The 16,379-nt window shown below is 37.8% G+C and overlaps 1 pseudogene; it reads left to right on the top strand.

Annotated features, from left to right (window-relative positions):
- The first annotated feature begins 12,592 nt into the window (after nucleotides 1-12,592).
- LOC125104364 (DCN1-like protein 1) lies at nucleotides 12,593-14,825 on the top strand (annotated as a pseudogene).
- Nucleotides 14,826-16,379: the final 1,554 nt, after the last annotated feature.

Genomic DNA, 16,379 nt, shown 5'->3' with positions numbered 1-16,379 from the left:
TTTCCTCTATGTGTGTGTGTGTGTACCTCTTTCTTTCTGCTATGTGTGTGTATCTTTTACTTTTGTCTATTGATGGATACAGGTTACTTCCATATCTTGGCTATTGTAAATAATGCTGCAATAAACATAGGAGTACACATATCTTTCTGAATTAGTGGTTTTGTTTTCTTTGGGTAAATACTCAACAATGGGATTGGATCATATAATATTTCTATTTTTAAATTCTTGGGGGGAACTTCCATAGTGTTTTCTGTATAGGAGAAGATATTTGCAAATGGTATACCCAATAAGAGGTTAATATCCAAAATATATAAAGAACTTATACAATACCAGCTTCATTTTCAAATTCTCAGAGTCCCTCATCTGCTGGTTTAATCTGACTTTGTTACTTCCATGGCTGCACAGTGTTGTCCTAGGACTTTAGTATTATCCTTGGCATTGCCTTTGCCTTTCTCCTACGTCAAGGCTCTTATTTTCTGAATCTGCCAAATTCAACTTTCTCAAAGTATGTATGCAATTTTAATTGAAATATAATTCATATCCCTTAAAATTCATCCCTTTGAACTATACAAATGAGTGGTAGACATTTCTCATCCACAGAACCATGCAATATGTGGCCTTTTGTGTCTGGCTTCCTTCACCTAGCATAATGTCTTCGAGGTTCATCCATGTTGTCACATGTATCAGTAATTAATTCCTTTTATGGCTGGATAATATCCCATTATATGGATATATCACATTTTGTTTATCCATTTATCTGTTGATGGTCATTCAGATTGTTTATATTTTCTGGTTATTATGAACAATGCTGCTATGAAGTTCATGGGCAAGTTTTTGTGTGGACATGATTTTAATTCTCTTAGATAGGTATAAGTAACACAAGTACACTTGACCCATATAGAAGTGTAAGTATATCATCCATTTATTTTAATGAGGCACAGTAGCTTCCTGTGCAAGGATGCATGGCAGCACATTTTGGGGACCTTGAGTGTTTGCAAATATCTTTATTAAATACCCACACTTTGAGTATAGACTTATTAACAGGAGGAAATTGTTCTCTCCAAATTTTTTAAATTTTTTAAAAATTAACATATAAGGAATGTATTATTAGCCCCAGGTGTACAGGTCTGTGAATCATCAGGCTTACACACTTCACAGCAATCACCATAGCGCATACCCTCCCCAATGGCCATAACCCAACCACCCTCTCCCTACCCCCTGCCTCAGCAAACATCGGTTTGTTTTGTGAGATTAAGGGTCTCTTATGGTTTGTCTCCCTCCCAATCCCCTCTCGTTTCATTTTTTCCTCCCCTATCCCCCAGGCCCCCATGTTACCTCTCAAATTCCTCATATCAGGGAGATCATATGATAATTGTCTTTTTCTGATTGACTTATTTCACTCAGCATAATACCCTCTAGTTCCATCCACATCATCACAAATGGCAAGATTTCATTTCTTTTGATGGCTGCATAGTATTCCATTGTGTGTATATCTCACATCTTTATCCATTCATCTGTTGATGGACATCTAGGTTACCCTAAAGATACAAATGTAGTGATCCGAAGGGGCACGTGCACCGAAATGTTAATAGTAGCAATGTCCACAATAGCCAAATGATGGAAAGAACCTTGATGTTCTCTCCAAATTTTGAAGCCATTTTCTCCATGGTCTTCTAGCTTCCAGGGTTGCCTATGAGAAATCCAATGTCATTTTTACCCCAGATTCTTTTTATATGACTATTTTTTTCATTTCTGAAAGTTTATAAGAGCTTTTCTTTTCTCCTAGTATTCTGAAATTTCACAAAGATATCCTTAGTGTAGAATTTTTTTCATACATTAGAGTGGAAATTTGGTGGACTCTTTGAATATGGAAACTCATCTGTTAGGCCTGGGAAATTTTGCTGTAATATGCCTATGGCAATTTCCTTCTCTTTTTCTCCTTTGTTCATGCTTCTTGACACTTAAATTATTGAAATTTTAGTCTTCCTTGACTAATGCACTGTATTAGTTAGGTGTTGCTGGGTAGCAAACCACTCCCCAGTTTAGTGGCTGAAACAACTACTTATTTAGCTGAAGATTCTGGAGGTCAGTACTTTGGTTTGGGTTTTGCTGGACAGCCTTCCTAGTCTTGGCTGGGCTCATTCATGCATCAGTGGTCAGCTGTTGGGGTTGCTAGTAATTGGCTGGTATAAATGTCAGCTTCACCTCCCTCCACATACTCTCATTTTCCAGCAGGTTAGTCTATGTCTACAGCAGTTGGATAGAATTCCAAAGAAGCAAACAGCAATGTACAAGGTCTCAAAGCCTTGACTCAGAACTTGTATGTCATATTCTGTTGGTTACAGCAAATTACAAGTCTAACCCTGGTTCAAGGGGAAGGAAGGGCTTCAATTTTTATAGACAGTAACTAAGGGTAGGTGCCATGGACAGAATGTCTGTGTCCTCCTAAAAATCATATGTTGAAACCATAATACCCAATGTGATGGTATTTAGAAATGGGGCCTTTGGGAGGTGATTAAGTCATGAGGGTGGAACTCTTATGATGGGATTAGTGCTCTTCTGAGACATGAGAAATCTTGTCTTCTGAGACAATGAGAGATCCTGCTCTCTCTCTCTTCCATGTGAGAATACAATGAGAAGATGCCATCTGTGAGCCAGGAAAAGGGCTCTCACCAGACGGCCAGCACCTTGGTCTTGGACTTTTCAATCTCTAGAATGATAAAGATATATATTTGTCATTTAAGTCACCCAGCCTGTGCATTTTTTAAAACGGGCTGAACTGACCAAGACAGGGAAGGGTGGAGACTAATGGCCACTTTTACATGAACTACATGCTCCCCTTTTGCATGAACTACATGCTCCCCCTTTTTTATATACCTTTGTCTTTTATTCTTCTTGGAATATTTCTCCACTTGCTCTTCTAAGCTTTCTGTTGAGTTTTTAATTTTTGCTTTGCATTTGTAATTTCCAAGGGTTATTTCTTGTTTTCTGGTATATATATTTTTAAAACAATAGCATTATGATTCTGGCTTGGGATAAATTCTTCCCTTATATCCTTCAGAAGTAACCAACCCAGCTGGCACCTTGATCTTGGGTGTCTAGTCTCCAGAACCAGGAGAATATGAATTTCCTTTGTTTAAGCTACCCAGTCTGGCATTTTGTTATGGCCGCCCTAGAAAATCGATACAGTCATGCCTTGGTTACCTGAAACATGCAGTGTAGGTTGTTCTGTGGTTTTTGGTGAGTTTTAGCTGACACCCAGCCCAACACAGTTATCTAGCATCTCTCTGAGAGAGAAGAGAGCCAACTGCTGAGCCCTTTTCCCTACCTTCAGTTCTGGTCCTTATACCCACACCATCAGCAGGGAAGGCTGATGTGGCAGAGAGAGTCAGAAATGCAAACACCCTGTTGGCTCCTATTCTGGGTCTGCCTCTCCCATCTCTTTCCCTGACTTCTCTATGTTTCCAATTGGTTCAATACAAGTATGATTTGAGAAACATTGTATGGTCTGTGAGCCTTTCTGTTCCATGGCCTCTGTGTTGGCATCTCTAGAGAGTGTTTGCAGACCATGAGAAATCATGAAAGATTTCCCCATGCCTCTCATCTTTTCTCATAATTCTATGTCTCTACCCCTTTGGTTCTGCCTTCTATTCTTTTGTTCTTGGGGCAATAAATCCTATTGTTACTGTATGTTTCTTCTACCCAGATGCACCTTAGGCTCACTCTGTCCTTAGAAATAGCACAGATATTACCAGAGACCATCAGGATCTTTTGCTGGTGGCCTGAGTGGTGGCTTTTTCCCTTGGAGGTTCTCCTCCATGCCCCATCCCTACCACCCATGGCCAAACACAGGGTCACCTGTCCAGTCTGCTGGCTTGGAGATGGGGTCCAGTACTATAGGGAAAGCACCTCCATCCATTGAGGGGAAGAAGTCAAAGTAGGCAATATGGCTTCCCATTCTTACATTAGTTAAAAAAAAAAAAAAGTCAGACAATGTTACCAGCATCCATTTGAGAAAGGACATTTAAAGCCAAACTCTTAGTTGCTGCCACTTTGGGTCTTTCTGGCAAAGATAAATAGGTGGTTAAGGTTTCCATTAAAGTGTAAGATCCACTGCCTCAGAAAAACCCAATTCCAAAACCTTTAAAGGCTGTTGAACTTTGTGTTATTCCTCAATACATGGCAGAGAACTTACGTCTCTGGATGCTGACATTGTTACTGTTTTCAAGTCTGGAGAGAATTAAGAAAAATCTTGGGTAGCTACTGTTTTTTTCAAACACTGATTCATTTCCTGTTTGGTTGACTCCACAAAATACCATCTATCTCCAGAAGACACATTAGGTAACAAGCCGCCCTTCTCATTTTTCAGTGATTTGCTCATGACAGTCATTGTTTTTTTCTTTTTCTTCTACTCTGATGAAGACCTCTGAGTGAATTTTCAGTAGCATTTGTACTAGGAACAGCCACCCTTTTCATATGGTTGCTGACCTTATGTACACTTTAGTTCTTGTACACACCAGGCAGGAGTCCAGAGGCAGGCTACTCTCTTGTGTGCCTCTCAGACGCACCACAGGAAGACTGATCATGACTTGAGCCTGCCTATCCATTTCAACAACACCTCTCCCTGCCATGACAAATCTCTCCTTATGATAGTTGCTGCAGACTGTTACCATGCTTTATTTAAAACAGAAAAAAGCCTCTGTTGGAGTGTCTTTAGGAAAGAAGCAACATTTCTTTCAGCAGAAACTTCATGAAACTTTTAGACACATTAGTCCAATCTGTGTGAAAGGCTGAGTGAAAAATCGAGGCACAGCTCATCCCGTGTGGGCAAGGCTGGTGATGGGTAAGAGGGAAGAATGGGCATGAACTCATGCTCTTCTCTCTGAATTGATAACCCCTTTCAGAAAAGGAATAACAAACAAGGATTCAGCCAAATACATCTTTCACAGATCCATTCTTCTGACTTCAAATTCTGCTAGCATGGCCATAAATAAAAAAATATGTGATAAGGCTCTGTTCTCTTTTCTTCTGTTGTTTCTGGCTAAGCCACAAGCTCTGAATCTTAGCCTCTGGAGATACTGGGCTTTGGAAGAGAGATGAAACCAGTGCCAAGTGATACAGGGCTTCTCGTTCTAATCCTGTTACTCTCTCTGTGTTCTTGAGTAACTCTCTGGGCCTCATGCCCTCAAACTCAAGAAGAACATTAGAGCTAATGACCCAATAAAGATGAGTATTTTATTTTCAATATTTTTAATTTTAAACCTTTTGTGAGGTAAAATTCCAACTATTCAGGGTTCCCCACAAATTGGTTAACTTGTACCACTCACACATTTCCCATTCTATAAAAATGAAATTTCAGATGTTTTAACTGAGAAAGTACTGTCAGAGCTACCTGAAAATGGAGACCTCTATTACTTGGATAAAAGAGCTTTTTCCAATCTATTTTAAAGTTTGTTTAAAAAAAATAGACAATTTGGATAATGAATTTGGCTATTGCATTGATTAAGACTGCTTCACTCTCAGGTGGACAGACACCCAAACCAAACTATCAGGACGACTCTTTGTCTGTGTATGTGTATGACGCATTCTTTCTAAGCGGCAGACTATGGAATCCACAAGTTTGTTGCAGAGAAAGGAAATTATTACAGCGTATCATGTGGTGGGTAGAATTTGTGGGCTAGTCAAGCTTAGGTCCTACAGCCAGAAGAGATGCCTGACCAGACCACAGGACTCAACTTCTGTAAACACCACTGTGACTTCTGTCCTACCACTGCTCAGGGCTGGGGCAACAGACTCTCCAGATCTGCAGCTCAAGAGAGCTGAGCCCCTAGGTCCACTCTACTTGTAGAAAGTCTGATCCCTCTGAGTGTGGTCACCACTCTGGAGTGCTCAATATTAACTTCTATGTGTTCAACAGGTGTGTGTGCCTGGTGGGACCTCAATCACATGTGAAACCTTCATTGCAAGGGAGTCTGGGAAATTCAGACATTAGTTTCCCATCCTCTAGATTATTGGATAGGACTTCGGTGGATTGTGAGGGTGCTAATGTGCAGGTCCTGTCCTAGAAGTAACCTGGGACACTCCTCAGAACCCAAGGAAGAAGGAGCTGAGCCTCAGGAACATCACTACACATGGACACCATAAGGAACTGGCTGCTACCTTGGGCTAGCACAACTTCCTGTAGCTTATGAATTTTACATGTTAGGGCCCACGTCCCAGAGGGGTCTAAGTTCCAGTTCCAACCTCCTCAGAAAGGTGATGAGTTGTCCCAGCCAGGGTCAGCTGCCCACCTCTGACAGGAGCAGGGTCACAGTGCCATGGGCAGCCATTCATTTGAAAGCAAAGGAAAGGGGTGCCTGGGTGGCTCAGTGGGTTAAGCCGCTGCCTTCAGCTCAGGTCATGATCCCAGGTCCTGGGTTCAAGCCCCACATCGGGCTTTCTGCTCAACGGGGAGCCTGCTTCCTCCTCTCTCTCTGCCTGCCTCTCTGCCTACTTGTGATTTCTCTCTGTCAAATAAATAAATAAAATCTTTAAAAAAAAAGAAAATGAAAGCAAAGGAAAATAGTTTTCAGAAAAGGATGAGCACGGGATCTCATACACAACTGATGAATTATTGAACACTACATCTGAAACTAATGATGTAATATATTTTGGTTAATCAAATTTAAATTAAAAAAAAAAGAAGAAGAAAAAGATGGTAGAGTGGGGAAGTGGGCCAGGAGTGTCTGGGCAAACTGGACAGTATCAAGAAGGCAAGAATTCTTGCTGAAGCAGCGTCACCCCTCAATTCTAGTTGACAGTCCTCAGCTCAGTCTCCCTGCTGGATAGGAGTGTGGCTTTCTTGGACTGTTGCATGCTCTCTGTTCTTCACATTATAGCTGCTGGGAACAAAGCAGAGTGGTCATAGCAAGTCAGCAGGGCTGGGCAAGCTGACATCCAGCCCCACTGTTACCCTGAGAAGCAGCCTTGGGCAAATTCTGTCTTCTCTGTCTGCAGGATGGACTGGCAATGATCGCTCCTCTAGAAACCATGAAATTTAAAATAGAGATACAGTGACCTCTCTCCATAGCATCCTGAAACTGATAAATAAGGACACATTGGAAAAACACCAATCAATGAGTCTAATCAAGCACCCAATCAATTGCTCAAGAGAGGAAAAGACGGTAAAAGAACACCTAGAGGTTCCAGATGACCTTGGGTCTCCAGACTCAATTCATTCCTGAAACTTAAAAATTTAGGATAAATTTATATAACAAAAAACAACCATTTTAAAGTGACCAATTCAATGGTGTTTATACATTTACACTGTTATGCAACCATTACCTCTATCTAATTTCAGAATATGTTCATCACCCTATAAGAAGCCCTACACCTATTAAACAATTGCTTGAATTCTCCATTCCCCCATCCTCCCAGCCCCTGTTAACCATCCACCTGCTCTCGTGTCTCTATGGATTTACTTATTCTAAACATTTTATATAAATGGAATCAATCCATGAATAGGATATGTGATCTTTTGTCTGGCCCCTTTCACGTGTGCTTTCATTTAGCATGTTTTCTAAGTTTATCTACACTGTAGAGTGTATCTATGCTTCCTCCTTTTTATGGCTGAATAATATTCCATCAAATGTACATACCACAGCTTGTTTATTCATTCATCCATTGATGGACATTTGGGTTCTCTATTACTTTTGGCTATTGTGATTAGAGCTGCTATGAGCATGAGGGTGCATGTACATGTTTCAATATCTGTTTTCAGTTCTCTTGGGTCTATACCAAGAAGTGGAATTGCTGGGTCATATAGTAACTCTATGTTTAACTTCATTGTGGTTTTGCTCTGAGTTTTTGAGAATTTTTTGAAGTTATAAACAACACTTTGTCTTGATCCTTGAGGAGAATTCTGGCAAACAGGAGATGGACTAAAAGCCTGGTAGCAGAACAAATATTATCCCAATTCTCCAAACAGAGGGAAAGGTGGGCTCCAGAAACTCTAGCCTTCAATTCCCAACCACATCTGAAAAGCATGAGTAGTCAGATGGAAAACAGGAAGAACATGGGATTCTGCTTCCTTAGTGAATGTGTGGTTGTGTCATTGCAGTAGTGCATTTTTATTTCAGTGTGGAGGAGATCCTGGAGCTAAATTTCACACAATTAAGGAGGACCCCCCATGACTGTGTCCCTCCAAGTTTTTAACTCTCAGACTTGTCCATATTGCAATGGAAAGGCTCTGCACCATCAGACAACCACATTCTAAGGGTATTATCAGAGTCTAAGTGACCTGGGAAGGGACATATCCAGCTCCAGTGAGCTCTAGCTTTCCAAGCAGAAGAAGAGTAATATCCAACTCCAGCACATCCTAGTCATCCTGTCCTATATAAGGGGGAAGATAAATAACTAAACACTTGTGAAGTCAACAGTCCAGAGGCACAGTCTCACTAAAAGACTGAGACCTAATCATAGGACTATAGAACATTTTCCCTCCCCCTACACCTCACCACCACATTACTAAAGGCCTATTTACAGCCATTCCTCTTTCTTTTACCTGGTATATCATGTCTGGCTATTTGGTGGGGAGAGGGGGATTACGAGGCATATAAAAAGGCAAAAACAAAAACAAAAAACCAACAATCCTACAATATGAAGAGATAGAGCTAGCTTCAGAATGAAACATGGTGGTAATGTTGGAATTATCAGACCAAAATTTAAAACAACTATGATTAACATGCTAAGGGCTCTAATGGACAAAGTAGACAACACACTAGAACAGCTGGGCATTGAAAGCAGAGGTGGAAATCATAAGGAAGAACCTAAAAGAAATGCTAGAGATAAAATACACTAACAGCAATGAAGAATGCCTTTAATGGGCTTGTTAGTACACTAGATGCAGTTGAGGGAAGAATCTCTGAGCTAGAGCATATATCAGTAGAAACCACAAAAAGAGAACAAGTACTGAAAAAAATGAAACAGTATATCCAAAGACTTTGGGACAAATACAATAAGTATATGATACACATAATGAAAATACCAGAATGAGAAAGAAGAAAAAAATGGAAACAATATTTGAAACAAAAATGATTGAGGAGTTCCCTAAATTAATGTCAAATACCAAACCACAGATCTAGGAATCTTAGAGAGCCTCAAGCAGGATAACTACAAAAAAAAAAAAAAAAAAAAAAAAAAAAAAAAAAAAAAAGCCTGCTCATAGGCATGTCATTTTCAAACTACATAAAATCAAAGATAAAGAAAAAAAGCCTGAAAGCAGCCAGACAAAAAAAAAAAAATAGATTTTTCTACAAAATAACAAAGATAAGAATTACATCTGACTTCTCAGAAACATGTAAGCAAGAAGAACATAGAGTGAAATATTTGAAGTATTGAGAAGACTCTCAACCTAGGTCTCTGTATCCTGGAAAATTTCCTTCAAAAGTGAAAAAGAAATAAAGACTTTCTCACACAAAAATTGAGGAAATTTCTTGCCCGTGAATCTGCCTTGCACAAAATGTTAAAAGAAGTTCTTTAGAGAGAAGGAAAATAATATAGTCATAAACTCACATCTACATAACATAAAGAAGAGTGTTGAGAAAAAAATAACTGCAGGTAAAAGAAAAACTTGTTTTTCTGAATCTTAATTGAACTAACAGATAACAGTTTGTTCAAAATAATAATGGTAACAATGTATTTATATATGCTTGTGTATATATAATATATATGTTTATAAAAAGTATGGGAGGTAGGGATTAGGATTACTTTGTTATTAGAAAGAACTCACACTACTTGTGAAATGTAATAGTTTTATTAGAAAGTGGCCTTAAAAAAAAAAAGAAAGTGGCCTTAAATTTGTTGTAATTGTATATTGCAAGTTCTACAACAGCCACTAAAAAGGGTTAAACAAAGATAGTATAACGTGTATGTTAAGAAAAGAGAGAAAATGGAATCATTAAATAATCAATTAAAGACGCAAAAGGCAGAAAAAGAATGGAAGAGAAAAATAAGAGTAAGGGCAACAAAAATAAAATAGTAATAAATATGGTACATATTAATCCAACTGTTTCAATAATCACTTTGAATGTCAATGGTCTAACTAAACCAATTAAAATACAGAGATCATCAGAGTAGATCAAAACATAAGACCCAACTAGAAAGACAAATACCATGTGATTTCACTCATATGCACACTTTAAGAAACAAAACAAACAAGAAAAGGAAAAGAGAGAAAGAAGCCAAGAAACAGACTCTTAACTATTGAGAACTAACTGATGGTTAGCAGAGGGGAGGTGGGTGGAAAGATGGATTAAATAGGTGATGAGGATTAAGGAGGGCACTCATCATGATGAACACTGGGTGATATATGCAATTGTTGAATCACTATATTGCACACCTGAAATATAACACTGTATGTTAACTATACTAGAATTAAAACAAACAAATAAAACATAAAATACAACAATATGTTGTCTACCAGAAACCCACTTTAAAGACATGTATATTGGGCTCTCTGCTCAGCAGGGAGCCTGCTTCCTCCTCTCTCTCTCTCTCTCTCTGCCTGCCTCTCTGCCTACTTGTGATCTCTGTCTGTCAAATAAATAAATAAATAAAATCTTTTAAAAAAAAGACACATATGTTGTGAAAGTAGGTGGCTAGAGAAAAATATACTATGCTAACAGTAATAAAAAGAAAGGAGGAGTAATTACATTAATTTCAGACAGAGCAGCCTTCAAATCAAGGAAAGTTATGAGGGACAAATAATAAAAGGGTCAAGTCTCTAAAAAGACATAACAATCCTTAAGATATATGTACCTAACAACAGACTGTCAAACTATGTGAGATAACAACTAATAGAATTGCAACAATAAGTAGTTGAATCTATGATCACAGTTGGAGACTTGAACACTCATCTATCATAAATGGAGAGATCCACCAAACAGAAAATCAGTAAGGACATGAGGAACTCAACAAATACAATCAACTGAATATAAGTGACATCTATAGACTACTTCATCTAACAACAGAAAATGCACATTCTTTTCAACCTCAAATGGAACATTCACCAAAACAGACCACATTCCGGGCCATAATACACCCCTTAACAAATCTGAAAGAACAGAAATCACAACATCTGATCTCAGACCACAGTAGAATTAAACTAGAAATCAATAACAGAAAGTAACTGGAAAATCCTGAAATATATGTAGATCAAACAGCACATTTCTAAATAATGCATGGGTCAAAGAAAAAGAAATCTTAAGATATTTTAAACTAAATGAAAATGGAAACAACTTAAAAGAATTTGTAGGATGCAGTGAAAGCAGTACTTAGAAGAAACTTATAACATAGAATGCATATGCTAGAAAAGAAGGAAGATCCAAAATCAATAATCTAAGCTTTCATCTTAGGTTACTAGAAAAAGAAGGGCAAATTAAAGACAAAGTAAGCATAAGAAAAGAAATAATAAGGATCAAAGCAGAAATCAACGAAATTGAAAACAGGAAATCAGTAGAAAAAATCAACAAAACCAAAAGCTGGTTATTTGAAAAGACTAATAAAATTAATAAACCTCTAGCCAGGCCAACTCTCTTTTTTCTAAAAGAGAGGTACAAATTACTAATACCAGAAATGAAAGAAGGGACATAACAGCAGATCCTATGGACATTGGAAGGATAATAAAGGAATGTTATGAAAAAAATCTGTATTTACAAATTTGATAACCTGGATGGAATGGACCAGTCCTTGAAAGACACAATCTATCAAAAGTCACATAAGAAGAAATATATTGTCCAAATAGACCTATATCTATTAAATAAATGGAAGTAATAACCTTTCAAACTGGTGAATTCTACCAAACATTTAAGGAATGAATGATATCAATTCCCTACAATCTTTTTGAGAGGATATAAGCAGAGGGAATACTTCCTAACTTACTGTAAAAGGTCGGTATCACCCCAATACCAAAACCAGACAAAAATATTACAAGAAAAGAAAACTAAAGACCAAGATCTCTCATTAACTGCAAAATTCCTCAATAAAATATTCACAAGTTGAATTTGACAATGTATTTTTAAAATTATATATTATGACCAAGTGGAATTTATCCCAGGTATGGAAAGCTGCTTCAAAATTTGAAAATCAATCAATATAATCCAACACATCAACAGGCTAAAAGAAAAATCACATGACCATGACAATAGGTGCAGAGAAAGCATTTGACAAAATCTGACATTCATTCATGATAAAACTCTCAGTAAACTAGGAATAGAGGGAAACTTCCTCCACTTCATAAAGAATATCTACAAAAAACATTATATTTAACATTATATTTAATTGTGAGGAGCTCAAAACATTCCCACAAAGATCAGGAACAAGGCAAGGATATCTCCTTTCATCATTCCCTTTCAACTTTTTACTAGAAGTTAAAATAATGCAATAAGACAAGAAAAGGAAATAAAGGCATAGAGATTGGAAGGAAGAAATAAAATTATCTTTGTTCACAGGTGACATGATCATACATGTAGGAAATCTGAAAGAATCAACAACAACAACAAAAAACTCCTGGAACTGATTAACTGCAGAGGCAGAGGAAGAGAGGAGACACCTGGAGAACAACAAGAGCAAGTTGAAATCATTGCAGAAGGATAAAATTTGTCAGTTTATGATCTTCATACAGTCTAGTCAAAAAGCAGCTGTAAAGTTTTCTGTCTCAAAATGACTGGAAATTAGTTGTTGCAACATACTATTTTTTCCAAATCCTGAACTTTATATATGAGAGAGTATAAAAGGATCATTGAACAGGAAGAAGTTATAATAACAATACAATAGATATAAGGTTTCTCAAGATGAAAACAAAATTGGGATAGATGATATACAATACTCCTGTGATGACCTAGCACTAGAGCCAGCCAGCATTTGTGTGTTGATTGTCATGTGGAAGTTCAGAGCAGCAACACAGTGCAAGTTTCCCAAACAGGAATTCATGGATGGTATGACATTGAAACCTAAAGGCCCAGATACCCAAGATGGAAAAAGAATCGAAAGAACCAGGATGATTTAAGGATTTTTACCAGTTTACTTTTAATTTTGCAATGAATCTAAGATAGAAAGGATTAGATCTAGAAATGGCCATTGCCTACTTGAACTTAGTGCTTAAAAGAGATTTAAATTCTTAGACTTATACAGAATGGCTAAAATTAACAAGTCAGGAAATGGCAGATGCTGGCGAGGATGCAGAGAAAGGGGAACCCTCCTACACTGTTGGTGGGAATGCAAGCTGGTGCAACCACTCTGGAAAACAGCATGGAGGTTCCTCAAAATGTTGAAAATAGAACTACCCTATGACCCAGCAATTGCACTGCTGGGTATTTACTCTAAAGATACAAACATAGTGATCCGAAGGGGCACGTGCACCCGAATGTTTATAGCAGCAATGTCTACAATAGCCAAACTATGGAAAGAACCTAGATGTCCATCAACAGACGAATGGATAAAGAAGATGTGGTATATATACACAATGGAATACTATGCAGCCATCAAAAGAAATGAAATCTTGCCATTTGCGACGACGTGGATGGAACTAGAGGGTATCATGCTTAGCGAAATAAGTCAATCGGAGAAAGACAACTATCATATGATCTCCCTGATATGAGGGAGAGGAGATGCAACATGGGGGGTTGAGGGGGTAGGAGAAGAGTAAATGAAACAAGATGGAATTGGGAGGGAGACAAAGCATAAGTGACTCTTAATCTCACAAAACAAACTGAGGGTTGATGGGGGGAGGGGGGTTGGGAGGGGGGGTGGGATTATGGACATTGGGGAGGGTATGTGCTATGGTGAGTGCTGTGAAGTGTGTAAACCTGGCGGTTCACAGACCTGTACCCCTGGGGATAAAAATATATTATATGTTTATAAAAAATAAAATTTTAAAAAAAATTTTAAAAAAAAAGAAAAGAAAAATCTTGGAAATCAGAAGACTAAGGCTCAATAATGGCTTAATCAGTTCTTCATATCTTTAAAATGGTGTTGACAATATTTGTTCTGCCTCATAAGATTTTGAGAAAAAAAAATGAGGTAATGTTTGTGAAAATATTACTCATGGTTAAGTCATCTAATAACTCACTTTTGTGTCTGTGTGGCACTTTCAAGGTAAAATGCACTTTTTCCTGTTTGAAGTAGCTGAATTTATTAATAGTAAACACTATGCTAAACATCTGGTGGACTGAAACCCCTGTGACACCATATGCCAAATTATGTTAAACTACTCATTAGCACTACCAAAGGAGAAGTCTGTCCTTTGCCTCTCTTGCTCTCTTTCTCTCATTTTGTCTCTCTCATTCTCCCTTTCACTCTGGAAAGTTCACGCATACAAGAGCAGGCCAACCCTTTGAGAAGCACAACGGATAATACTGTTTCTTGGGTTGTTCCTTCACATACTCAACACACTGAAGCCTCTGTAGACCATCCCCCAGTGCCACCCATAAGGTACAAGTACTTCAGGACTCTGTCTGAAATTCCTGGTCTTCCCTGTTTTGGCAGAACACAGATTGTTTATCATCAGAACATAGTGATGTTCAGCTTGTTAAATAGACCGATTTTAAGGTAAAAAAAAAATTCTTAGACTTATGGAATAAATCTTTGGTGGAATATCATAAATGATCAATATAAAAAGATATTTGGAATCTTCCTTTAGCCATCAATACAATGATTGCAGAGGACAATCTGTCAATTATGATGAAGAAAGAGCATGGCATGTTCTTACTTTCAACTTTGTGGAATTTGCCTGCCCTCAAATTGCTGGGACAAAATGTACAACAGTGTATCATAAAGGAACCTTCTAGAATGTGTGTAGTCTGTACAATAAATACAACGGAAAATTGCTGCCTTGACTGAACTGAAGATTAATCTGAAGAACTCAGACTGAGGGTTGTATCAAAATGTAAGGATATATCTTAGACTATGTCATATTTCATTCTGATGGTGGTTTGGGCTTATCTTCTAGCCTGGGCTGATCTAAATATTTATAATTCCAATATTGTGGATTTCATCTTATATTTGTGGGCCATACTAGTTTATTCTCCTTTATAGGTTTATGGTGATTATTTTGAGGTTTCCAACCTTGCATAAAACACAATGCTGTCTTCATCAGAAAACAGTGGCGGGGGGCACCTGAGTGGCTCAGTGGGTTAAGCCTCTGCTTTCAGCTCAGGTCATGATCTCAGGGTCCTGGGATTGAGCCCCACATTGGGCTCTCTGCTCAGCAGGGAGCCTGCTTCCCCCCTCTCTCTGCCTGCCTCTCTGCCTACTTATGATCTCTCTCTTTGTCAAATAAATAAATAAAATCTTTTAAAAAAACAGTGGCTTAAGAGTTAAACATAAGAATATTTTAAAAAACCAAACTCCTGGAACTAAAAAGCAATTATGACAAGGTTGCAAGGTACAAGATTTTTTAAAAAGATTTTATTTACTTATTTCACAGAGAGAGAGAGATCACAAGTAAGGACAGAGGCAGGCAGAGAGAGAGGGGGAAGCAGGCTCCCTGATGAGCAGAGAGCCTGATATGGGGCTTGATCCCAGGACCCTGAGACCATGACCTGGGCCAAAGCAAAGGCTTAACCCACTGAGCCACCCAGGCACCCCAAGATACAAGATTAATATATAAAAGTCAATTACTTTCCTATATGCCATCAATGAACAAGTAGAATTTGAAATTTAAAACACAGTACCATTTATATTAGCACTCCCCCAAATAAAGTACTTAGGTATAAATCTAACAAAATATAAATCTAGCCAGGTGATGGGTATTAAGGAGGGCACGTGTTGTGATGAACACTGAATATTATAAGCAACCGATGAATCATTGAATACTACATCAAAGACTAATGATGACTAACTGAACATAATAAAAAATCTATATGAAGAAAACTAAAACACTCTGATGAATTAAAGAACAACTAAATAAATGGAGAGATATTCAATGTTCATAGACAGACTCAATATTGTCAAGATTTCAGTTCTTTCCAATTTCATCTCTACATTCACTGCAATTCCAATCAAAATCCCAGGAAGTTATTTTGTGAACATTGACAAACTGAAGCCGAAGTTTATATGGAGAAAGAAAAGACACAGAATAGCCAACACAATATTTAAGGAGAAGCACAAAGTTGGAGGACTAACACTATCTGACTTAAAAACTTAATATAAAGCTACAGTAATCAAGACAGTGTGGTATTAGCAAAAGAAAAGACAACTAGATCAATAGAACAGAATAAAGACCCCAGAAATATACCCACATAAATACAGTCAACTTATCTTTGACAAAGGAACAAAGACAATACAATGGAGCAAAGATACTCTTTTCAACAAATAGAACAACTATATACCCACATACAGAA

The sequence above is a fragment of the Lutra lutra genome, chromosome 7 (genome assembly GCF_902655055.1).
Source record: "Lutra lutra chromosome 7, mLutLut1.2, whole genome shotgun sequence".
Classification (NCBI taxonomy): domain Eukaryota; kingdom Metazoa; phylum Chordata; class Mammalia; order Carnivora; family Mustelidae; genus Lutra; species Lutra lutra.
Note: the sequence above shows the minus strand (reverse complement) of the source record. Positions and strands in the feature narration are given on the sequence as shown.